At 33.4% G+C, this 10,677-nt stretch overlaps 1 long non-coding RNA gene across 1 annotated transcript; it reads left to right on the top strand.

The window, feature by feature from the left end:
• The first annotated feature begins 6,350 nt into the window (after positions 1–6,350).
• Positions 6,351–8,924, top strand: LOC121216041 (uncharacterized). Its single transcript, XR_005912040.1, has 2 exons — positions 6,351–6,540; positions 7,634–8,924. It is a non-coding gene; the product is annotated as an uncharacterized lncRNA (long non-coding RNA).
• The last annotated feature ends 1,753 nt before the right edge of the window (positions 8,925–10,677 follow it).

Here is a 10,677-nt window from a genome sequence, read left to right as displayed (position 1 = left end):
TGAATCCCATTACAATCTGCACATTCCTCCATTACACCAATCTCTCCTATATTCATTTACCTCGTCAAAGTAACTTCCTCCGTACTTCGCATGTAATAAACATGTATTTCACACAAGACATTGTACTTATAACATACAGTACGTCATCTATCAATACGTCAATTCACAACCATTTGACATCCAATGAACATATTTCCAAGCATACCCATATTGACATAGTGTTATGCATAAACAATATACTCATACACCATATTCATACACAATAGTGGAATAACTCAAAGTAGACACAGACACAGATCATACAATCAATACAACATCATCAATCACCCAAAGGTAGAGTATAAAAAATCACCTTAAATCTGTCGTCCTCGCCAGCTTAGCTTGTACAAATGCCAGAGCCTCCTTTCTCCTGGTAGCAAAGCTTGAAAACCATATATAGTGGTTAAACTGAAGGTATTCAAACCTTAAAAACCAAGAATCCATTATTAAATAGAAACTTTTCAAGAATCTTAACTTATCTCTTCATCTAGTTCTCGAGTACAAAGAGACCTAAGAGCTTGCTAGCTTACTGGATTCTCTACTTTCAAGACTCGAGTCTCACATTTATCTTCTAATGCAAAGCTTTCCTTAACTTTCTCTTCTTTGGAGCAACCGAAGAAGATGATACAGATGAGAAAAAAAATTATAAACAGATTTGAGTAGAAATTTTTTTTGTAGAAATATCTTTCCTCTCTATCATACACACATATACACCTAATTGTGCGGTCTTCATAGCTTAAAATAGTCGTCCATCACTAATCATTCTATCTCCAACTAAGAAACCAGTCTATTCCAACTTAATTGAACCAGAATTAGATCTCAACTAATTATGAACCAGCCACAAAATTTTCCAAGTTTTTTAGTAGAGCTTGCCAACTTATTATTTTATACAATTACACCCTATCTTTCCTAAAGTTCAGAACTGTAATGAAAACCAGGTGTGACAACTCCTTCACCCTTAAAGAAAAATTTGTCCTCAAAATTTCTTCTCGTAATAAAACCAAAAAGCAGATTTAGAGTAATTACTCTTTCCCTTGGTAACTCTCATCTCATCCTTAAGATAAACATCTATATTCTTAACTGACTCTTCAGCGTTGTTTACATCATCACCAATTTACCTTAAACTTATTTCTCTTGAATGGTAGACCCCTATTTACATCACATGATACAAATAGCTACGTAAAGATAACTTCATTGTTATCCTGGCAGAATTGTAACAGCCCGATTTTAATCCTAATCAGAACGGTGGTTTCGGGACCACAAATCTGAGTAAAAAAAATAAAAAAATATTTTAAAATTATTTTTGGTGTTTATAATGTGTGAATTAGTATGTGCTAAAATTTCGTTTAAAAATTTTATCGTTTAGATGTCCGATTTAATAAAAGGGCTTAATCGCGTAAAATGAAAATTTGGTGGTTTAATGTGCAAGGGCCGAATTGCATTTGTCTTTTTAACATGGAGTGTTTAAGTTGAAAATTGGCCATAATTTAAGTTAGTGGACGGTTTTGACATATTTATATAAAGGTTTTATATTTATTATTAAAGGTTAATTAAGTAAATGATTTAATATATTATATGTTATAATATAATAAAATGAAAGTGGTCATTCATTTTGTCCATTAACTAGCCCAAAATACTAAGAAAAAAATAAGAAGAAGAGGTTCATATATTCGACCATTGTTGGAGCTAATTCAAGGTTAGTTTTGTTTCTGTTTTTGATAATTTTTACATTTTTGAGATCGTTGCTTCGAATACTACCCGAACCATGCTTCAATTTCTGATTTTGATGAATATTTTGAGTTATGCCATTGATGAATAATTGAGTTTTGTGATGTTTGATGATGCATTATTGAAGATATGTTTTGGGTTAGTATGTTTTGTATTGGAAATTTTGATAAATTTGAGTAATTAGGGTTAAATTACAAAAATAATAAATTGAGGGACTAAAATGAAAATAAATGAATTTTGTGGGCTTGCATGGGCATAATGAATATTCGGCCAAAGCTTGGTATGTGTAAATTTTGTATGTTTTGTGTTTTATGCAAATTGGACTAAATTGTAAAAAGTATAAAATGTTAGGGGTAAAATAGTAATTTTATCATTTGTGTGTTTTTGGATTAAATTGAATGAAATTGTGTTTAAATGAGCTTAATTTGAAATTTTATAGATCAAGAACAAAAGAAATCAGACTTGGACCGGGGAAAAAAAATAGTAGTTGAATAGTTGTTCTATATACCCGTCGATATCCGAGGTAAGTCTACAAGCAAATATATATTGCTTATTTTAATTAAATATGAATTTTATATGCTGAAAGGAAATATGTGAAATTATACATGTGTTAACCAAATGAAAATAAGCTTGGAAGCTATGTTTATGAATTCGTTTCGACTGAGTTACGATGTCCGAAAGCCTCGTACGAACCTTAGGAATAGCTAGGATACATATGTCATGACATAGAATTTTCGATATGTGTTCTCGTGTAAGACCAAGTCTGGGATGATGGCATCGATATATGCGATTATGTGTAAGACCATGTCTAGGACATTGGCATCGTATTTGATTCGTGTAAGACCCTGTCCGGGACAGTGGCATCGATATGAGATAGCATGTAAGACCACGTCTGGGACGTTGGCATTGTTCGATAGATGTGATTATCCGAGTATCCTATTAAATTCTGAATGGTTCAACGGGCAATGATAAGTTGTGATCGAAGGTGTAAAATGAGCTAAAATGATCAGGTATGAGTTACTTGACTACCTATTTAAAAATAAGGTAAGTTGGCCAGTTGGTTTGTGATACAAATTATATAAGTTACTAATGTGAACATATGTACATTGGTTAAGCATATTCAGCCATGTGTTATGTATATGCATATGATGTTATATTTTGATTCAAAAATATATATATATGTGTGTAAATATATATTCGGATATATAATGATATTATGTCTTTGAATTGAATGACACTTTGAATATATATATACATTCAGTTAAGATAAGATTTACTTAAGAAAACACATGTTTTATATGAAACGTTAAGCTAGAGGTTAAATGTGATTATGCTAGTATAATTTAATTTGGTTAAAAATGAGTTGATAATGTAGTTTATATTCGGTCAAAATTGATATGTAATGATGAGGTTAAAATGAGAATTGCACATGTGAATGACATTATATATATTAGGACAAATGTTAAACTTATGTGTATTCGGTTAAATATGGATTTGATGTATAGTATGTGTTTGATAAATGTATTTTTCGATTATGGAAATGGATATGAATATTGAAGAAATTATTTGATTTTGTTGTAACTAATTAAATGTTGTTAAGTTATTTAATTGCTCATGACTTACTAAGCTGTAATAGCTTACTCTGTGTGTTTTTCCTATGTCTTTAGAGCTCCAAATACTTGCTCGGGTTGAAAGTCGTTGGAGTCGTCATCACACTATCCGGTTATCGCTTTGGTAAATTATAACTTTGAGTTTTTGGTTATGTGGCATGTATAGGCTAGTTTTAATTTAGTTGTTGTATATATATTCAGCCATGCGAAAATGGCTTGATCTAATGCTAATGATCCAAGGTTTAAGTAATTTTGGTCATAGTAAAGGCGTGGGGTATGCTTGGTATATGAATTTGGTAAGACGTAATGATATATATATATATGGTTTATAATTATTTTATTTTGGTAAGCTTGATATGGATGAGGGATGTGTTATGGTTGTGGTTTGTTAATGATGCTAATGATAGTGATTTTCATCATGTATTAGCTTAATTTGTAAGTATGAATTATGGTCTAATTTGTGTGAAGGAATGATATTGAGATTTGACTTGATTAAATAGGTAAAATACGATATATATTGAAGATGAAATAATGGTTATCTATATTTATGTGATGTAAATATAGGTGATGGTCATAATCTAGTTTGTGATTCGGCATTGGTGATCAAATCATGTAGTTAAGTACTTAGTTATATGTTAATTTTGAATTTGGTTGTATTCATTATGTGTGGACTATGTTATGCTATGAATATTTGGTAAATTGAAATGGTTAATTTGAGAAAATTTGTAATGGCATGAGTACATTGGTGAAATGGATTGAAAATAGAAATTGATATATTATTATATATATTTGGTTGATGAAATGTAAACAAATGTATATATGTCTTTAATAAGTTATTTGATAATTCAGTATGTAAAGGACTAATGGTTTTAATGTTTGAATTAAAAAAAATGTGCTATATGTATACATAGTGGTATGATCGATTATGGTAATTGACTTATTATTGTAAGTATAAAATATTTGTATTGTATGTGTTCTTTTAAGTTTATGAAATGTTTATGTCATTATTATGATTTGACTATTTAGGCTTAATATAGGATGGCAAAGGTTGTATGTGATTTAAATGTTATATAGAAGTTAATTTGCATGACCGGATATATATATATAATAAATTGATTTGAGTGTGTATATGAAATTTTGACATGATTTATACTGTATGGAATTGGCACGTTTTGAATCGGCTAAAGCACTTGGAAAATGGCTAATTTTAGTCAAGTGAGTAAAGTATGAATTGGTTTTATATGTATTTTAGGCTTAATAATTAACATGCAAATTGGGTGTAAATTGTATAGTTAGTTTGCTAGCCAAATAGAAGATAAGATGAATGGCAAAGCATACACATGTTTTGTACTTAAATGGAAAGTTAGGCATGTATGTCTTATTAGTTGAGTTTAAAAAAAATAAAAAAAGTGCTTATTTGATAAGGTTAAATGCATTTGTGGCTAAGATATTTATATGCTAAACTTGACTATTTGGTGAAATTGATTATGCTGCATTTTCTAATGGACAATAAGCCGAGCGATATAGATTGTTTGGTTTTATGCACATGAATAGAAGTATATATGTTTCGAATGGTGGGATTTTAAAGCATGTGTAATATGACTATTTTGAGCCGTGTTTTATATGGTAATTCCTTGTAACCCTATTCCGGCAAGAGATACGGGTTATGGGTGTTACAAGAATCCTTAGCTTTGACCCAAAACTAGTTAGTTACTCAGCTTAATACTACTTGGCGGGTTCTGTATTGATGCATACTGTTTGGAGAGTACTCACTAGGTATCTAGTTTTGGGGTTTATGAAAAAGCCTTCCCACAGCCGGCATGTGTCAACTAGGGGTTTAAGGAGTTGAATAATCTGTTTCGAATTTGAACCCAAGCATCCAGATTAACCGGAATAAATTCATCCAAGTGAGGAGTACAATGAAAAACCCTTCCCATTGCTGGGATGGCACACTTCATCACTTGCCAAGGACACAAGCCAATTGCTAAAAAATGGCTTTAAAAATCTAGCTTAACTAGAATAAATTCATCCAAGTGAGGAGTAGAATGAGGGGAGGGCTTGGTTTCCCAACGCAGCGGTCTATCCCTCAGGAGTTTGTCCATACTTGCAGGCAATCGCTAGATAATGATGTTGTCATGGATCAGTTTGATCTTTTGAAATTGGATCGTGTGCTGGAACTAAAGGAACTCATTACCGTAAGAAACATATTTCATTTCTGTCTGAAAAATTAGATTCCTAATGGTTATAGGCCTATGGATATTGTAGCCTGGACTGATCCTTGGAAACTAAAAAATATATAGACTTTAGCATTATCTGACTAGCAATTCGTGTAAATTTTGAGTTCTTTTTAGCATATGTTTGTAATTTTATTATAATATATCTAAGTTGGAAAAATTAAAGATAAATTTCTATTTTCAACTACTTTATGATAAACTTACAAAATTCTGCCAATTCCAAGCAGTTTTATGTAACGAAAGAAAAATTAGTCGTAGAGTCGCCTTGAGAAGATCAAATTGTTGAAGCATTTTTCAAAGTGTTGGATGGTTAAATATTATACAGCCATGGACACCAAAATTATCATTATTGGACTCTCTAAAAACTTCATTTGATCCAATTAAAAATTTGGTTGATGAAATTTACAATATGATGCAAAAGAAGAGGCCCGATGTGTCCAATTAGAGAGGAATGAATCACAAGAATAAGAGTATCCCAAAACCGTCATCCACTTACCCAAATCAACATCCAAAGTTAATTAAAATTAATTATGAAATAGCGTCTAGAATTTTCCACAATGTCATTCCAACCCCTCCACTTTTCAAGCCTTCTATTTTCAAGCATCTAGCTAAATATAGCAAACCATTCAACCCCTCTTTCCTCAAATCATGGTTGACCACTAGAGGGAGAAAATCAAGGCCCTCCCATGCTATTTTTAGCTGTCCCATACTAGTATAAATAGAACCCCAGTTTTCCTTTCAAAAGCATCTCATTCAGCCATCCATTCTCTATTCATTTCCTCTCCACTTGTGTTCTTTTTTCTCTTTTTTCCATTCTGTAGTTCTTCCCTCTGAAAAAGATTATTGCACAGACTTGAAAGTAGCCCATATTCGGCTATATTAAGATTTTCCTAGCTTACTTGTGGTGGCAAGAAAGAAGAACAAAAGGAGTAAGCATTTTATGCCTTGGGATCTTCCAGAATTGGCTAGAATTTCTTCTTCCCTTTCAATATTTTTTTTTGTTCAATTCATAAACATGATTTCAACTAAGTATTTGATTTTCAATATAATCATGGATGCTTAAATTCGTTGGTGTTAGAATGATCTAATTTCCATAGTTTGCTTTATTCATATGTTAAAAGATGTTCTGTGCTTTTGATCTATTTATTCGTACAAGTAAAATCACAATTAAGTTTCTTATGCATGTTTAATGTGAAGAAATTTATGAATTAATTAATTAATATGAACAAGATTTTGATTAATTGATAAAATACTTATATGGTGTAATGTATAATCATGTATGCATTAAATATGTAATAATACCTAAACTATTTTTACCTTACATAACCCTATAATATGTTTTGCTTATGAAAATTTTAAGTCTATTAAACATAGAAATATGTGAGATAGGTTTAGTAATTAATTAAGTTAAATATTTTTACTCAATTTAATTAGGGTTAATAAATGATCAATTTATTCATGGAATCTCTGTAAAATCTTTTATCAATATGAATGATTCTAAGCTAGGAAGGATGATTGTTCTAACACAAGAATGCCATGTGATGAACTCTTAAACTGCATTTTCTATTTTAATTTTTAATTACATACTTAGATAAATTTTAGTTCATTAAATTAGTTAGTTAATTCACTTTTATTTATTTACCCCACATTTTCAACTCATATTATTTTTCCATCACCAATTTGTTCAAGTTTTAATTTCTCACAAAAAATTGTTTGACCATCCCTTGGAGACGATACTTGATACTTATCACTTTATTACTTGCCATGACTTTGTACACTTGCACATTTTTGTCGTTCTAAATCCCTAAGTTGTACTCTTTGCCGAAATAAGATGGCCCTACAATGCCTCTGATGACCTAGCCCTTGTGTTGGTGAGGAGGAAAGATGAACCCCCACAATTTTTATACTCCGTATACAAGTTGCGCGTACGACACTAGTCTATCTCGCCAGCAATTTTCATTAGTAAGTATTCCAGTAGAGGTTTGGTTCTTCATATGGCTGACCCTAATCTTACTGTTGCAGGTTCTGTTCAATCTTCCATCCCATCACAAACCTCAAGTGGTAAGGATGTGGAAGCCTTGATGGAGAGAGAGAATGAGATCATTGTAGTGGTGAATTAAAGGGTGCAACCGGGCAGTAGCATTCGCAACAGGCTAAGGGCTAAAGGGGGCTCTCAAAGTACTGGGGAGAGTAGTGGAAGTATACTGGTCCACCGTAGGCGCGACAAGGGACTATTCAATCTAGGAAGAGAGGTTACTCCTCCAGCCCTCACTTCTCACCCCGAGATACAATCAAAGTCTGCCCCTCTTGTAGACTTAACTCTTGTTTCTCCACCTCTTCCTAAAGAACCCACTCCCAGCACTTTCCATTCTGTACTGCTGTCTTCTCCACTTGGTCCAATTCCAATTCCTTCTTCCTCTGGTCGGGTATCTACCTTATTCCCATAGAGAAACCATGCCAACATAGGTCAGTCCCCTTTCTCTCCCTTTTAAGTCAACCAAATATGGGAGATGAGTTTTCCTCAAGTGTTGAAGAACCGCGCCTTTCTTTCTTCTGAAGCCCACCAATCAACTTTTCCAGAGTTAGTGGATACTTACCAAGTTATGATGGAATAATACGGACTCCTTGGTTGGGCCCTCCGCCAATATTATAGTGGAAGTGAAGCTAAACGAGTTGAACTAAAAAAGATCTTGACTTCCAAAAATCAAGAACTAGCCCAGCTTCACCAAACTTATGAGACCACAATCCACCAAAACAATGAGCTCACTGAATCTGTCTCTAGCTAGGAAACTAAATACAATTCCCTTAAGGAAGATTCTAAAGAAAAGATACACCAACTAAAGAGCCAGACCACTTCTTTAGAAAAACAATGTTTGGTGGACCTAGAAAGGGTGTAGAAGGAAAACAATAAAGCCCTGAAGCATGAAAAGGTAGAAACCACGATGGGGATACAAAATTACATTCCCAAATTGTAGTCTAACCACATCCTTCACGCCTAAGTCATCGTGGGGCCTTTTGATCTGAGCCAAGTCAACTTTAGTTGCATGCATAGTTTCAACAATGTTGATATGGATTTTGATATGATGAATCATTTTGGGACTGAGTTGGAGGAATTCTAGAAAAAGTGGAAGGAATGAGACAACTTCTTCTTTCCACCAGAACCTAAGCCAACTACTCATGCCCCTATCGAGGAAGCCAGTGACAAAGCAGAAGAGGACGCAGAAGGGACCTCTGATCAGCCAGTTGAGGGCAATGTTTAAATTTTCCTTTTTTTGTACTAGTCCTCCTATTTAATAAAAATTTCTTCTTTTCATCTGTTGTCTTTTATTTCCGTTGCACCTATCTTTCTTTCTACTGTTCCCATCATGTTTTATGCCACCTAATAATGGTCTGTCAATCCTGTATTTAATCACATATCACAATATGATATCCCTATTTTAAATCTAAAGGACTAAGATAGAGCTAATATAATATGCATATAGAGGCTACTTTTCAATTTTCTACGTCCAGAGGATTGGTAAACCGAAGCACTGATACCACTAAATTGTAACACCCTATATCTGACTCGACCATTGGGTCCGAGTACCAAATGTCACAACCAACCCGAAATACTTAACAGTAAATCTAGATTGATTTATTTTCAACTTTTATAATGCCAGGATAGATTTCCTATTTACACATAAGATCGCTCCAATTTCTTTAGTTATCAATAGGTTTCAAACATAACTACATATAAACTTTCTATCGTTTATAAAGTTCTTAAAATCAAATTGCCTTATTGAGCAGGTTGAAGTTTATAAATATATGTCTTGGGAATTAAAATTCAATAATAGCTCTCCTATTTGAACCTCGAGGTGTAGCCTCTAAGGGTGCCCCTCTTTATGCATGGTACAACTATGGCGCCATCCACATAACTTGGCGATGCCCCTCTATTATCATTCCTTAATCCTGCGTACAATGCAGTAAAGTCATGAGTTCAGATGAACTTGGTGAGATTATGTACAACTGAAATCAAAGGATATCAGTTTTTGGTTAAATAAGTACAATAGCGCATAATTGAAACTCCGTGATCAATTTTTATGAAATCATACTTGCAAGGTAGTACCATAAGACTTCTCTACTTTAGACAATTTTACTAAAATGCTCCAATTAGTAGATAGTTCTCGAAGGACAATCTCTTATTTAGATTGCCTATGGTGGACTTCAATGATCAGACATTTTTGGCAGACATTCACTTCAAAGTAGTCCTTGGTGGACTTTCTATTTTTTGGTGACCCTTTTCCCACTTACCACTTAGAATTTCAAATTTGATGAATCATTTCGTAAACACTTAGCCAATGATGGTTCTATACCAACTCTAGCAGACTCTTGTTGAGAAATACCTCGAAGGAAATACCCCTTCCTTCTACATATGTCGCATTTCAGACGCTTCTACCAGTTCCTCTACATTCGCATTTTGGCGGATTCCTCTATTTAGCACACTTATCTGTGTTTTTAGACACACCATGATCATTTTGTCAACCTACTCGCTTTTTATGCCCTGGTAGACTTTCTGTTCGTCGTCCTAGTGGACTCTATTTTTGCCATGAGATGTACTTGTTCACCACTAGATCATGCCATGGCTAATCATGTAATTTTGATTTCAAAAAATCAGTAAAACCCTTTCGAGGTGTCTCCCTATAAGACCTGTATACCATTTACATGGTGTCTACTCGAAGGACATATAAAATGTTTACATAGTGTTGCCTAGAAGGATCTATATACCATTGTCATAGTGTCTTCTCGAAGGACTAGTACATAACTGTCATCATAGTGTCGCCCCAAAGGACCAGTAGATAACCGTTCCATGATGCCACCAAACTCCCTTGAATCCTCTTACAATTCGCACATTCCTCCATCACACCAATCTCTCCTATATTCATTTATCCCATCAAAGTAACTTCCTTCGTACTCCGCATATAATAAATATGCATTTCACACAAGTCATTGTACTTGTAAGCATATCCATACTTACATAGTGTTATGCATACACAGTATAATCATACACCATATTCATACACAACATT

This window comes from Gossypium hirsutum, chromosome D04, assembly GCF_007990345.1.
Source record: "Gossypium hirsutum isolate 1008001.06 chromosome D04, Gossypium_hirsutum_v2.1, whole genome shotgun sequence".
Lineage (NCBI taxonomy): Eukaryota > Viridiplantae > Streptophyta > Magnoliopsida > Malvales > Malvaceae > Gossypium > Gossypium hirsutum.
This window is presented reverse-complemented; position numbering and strand designations above follow the sequence as displayed.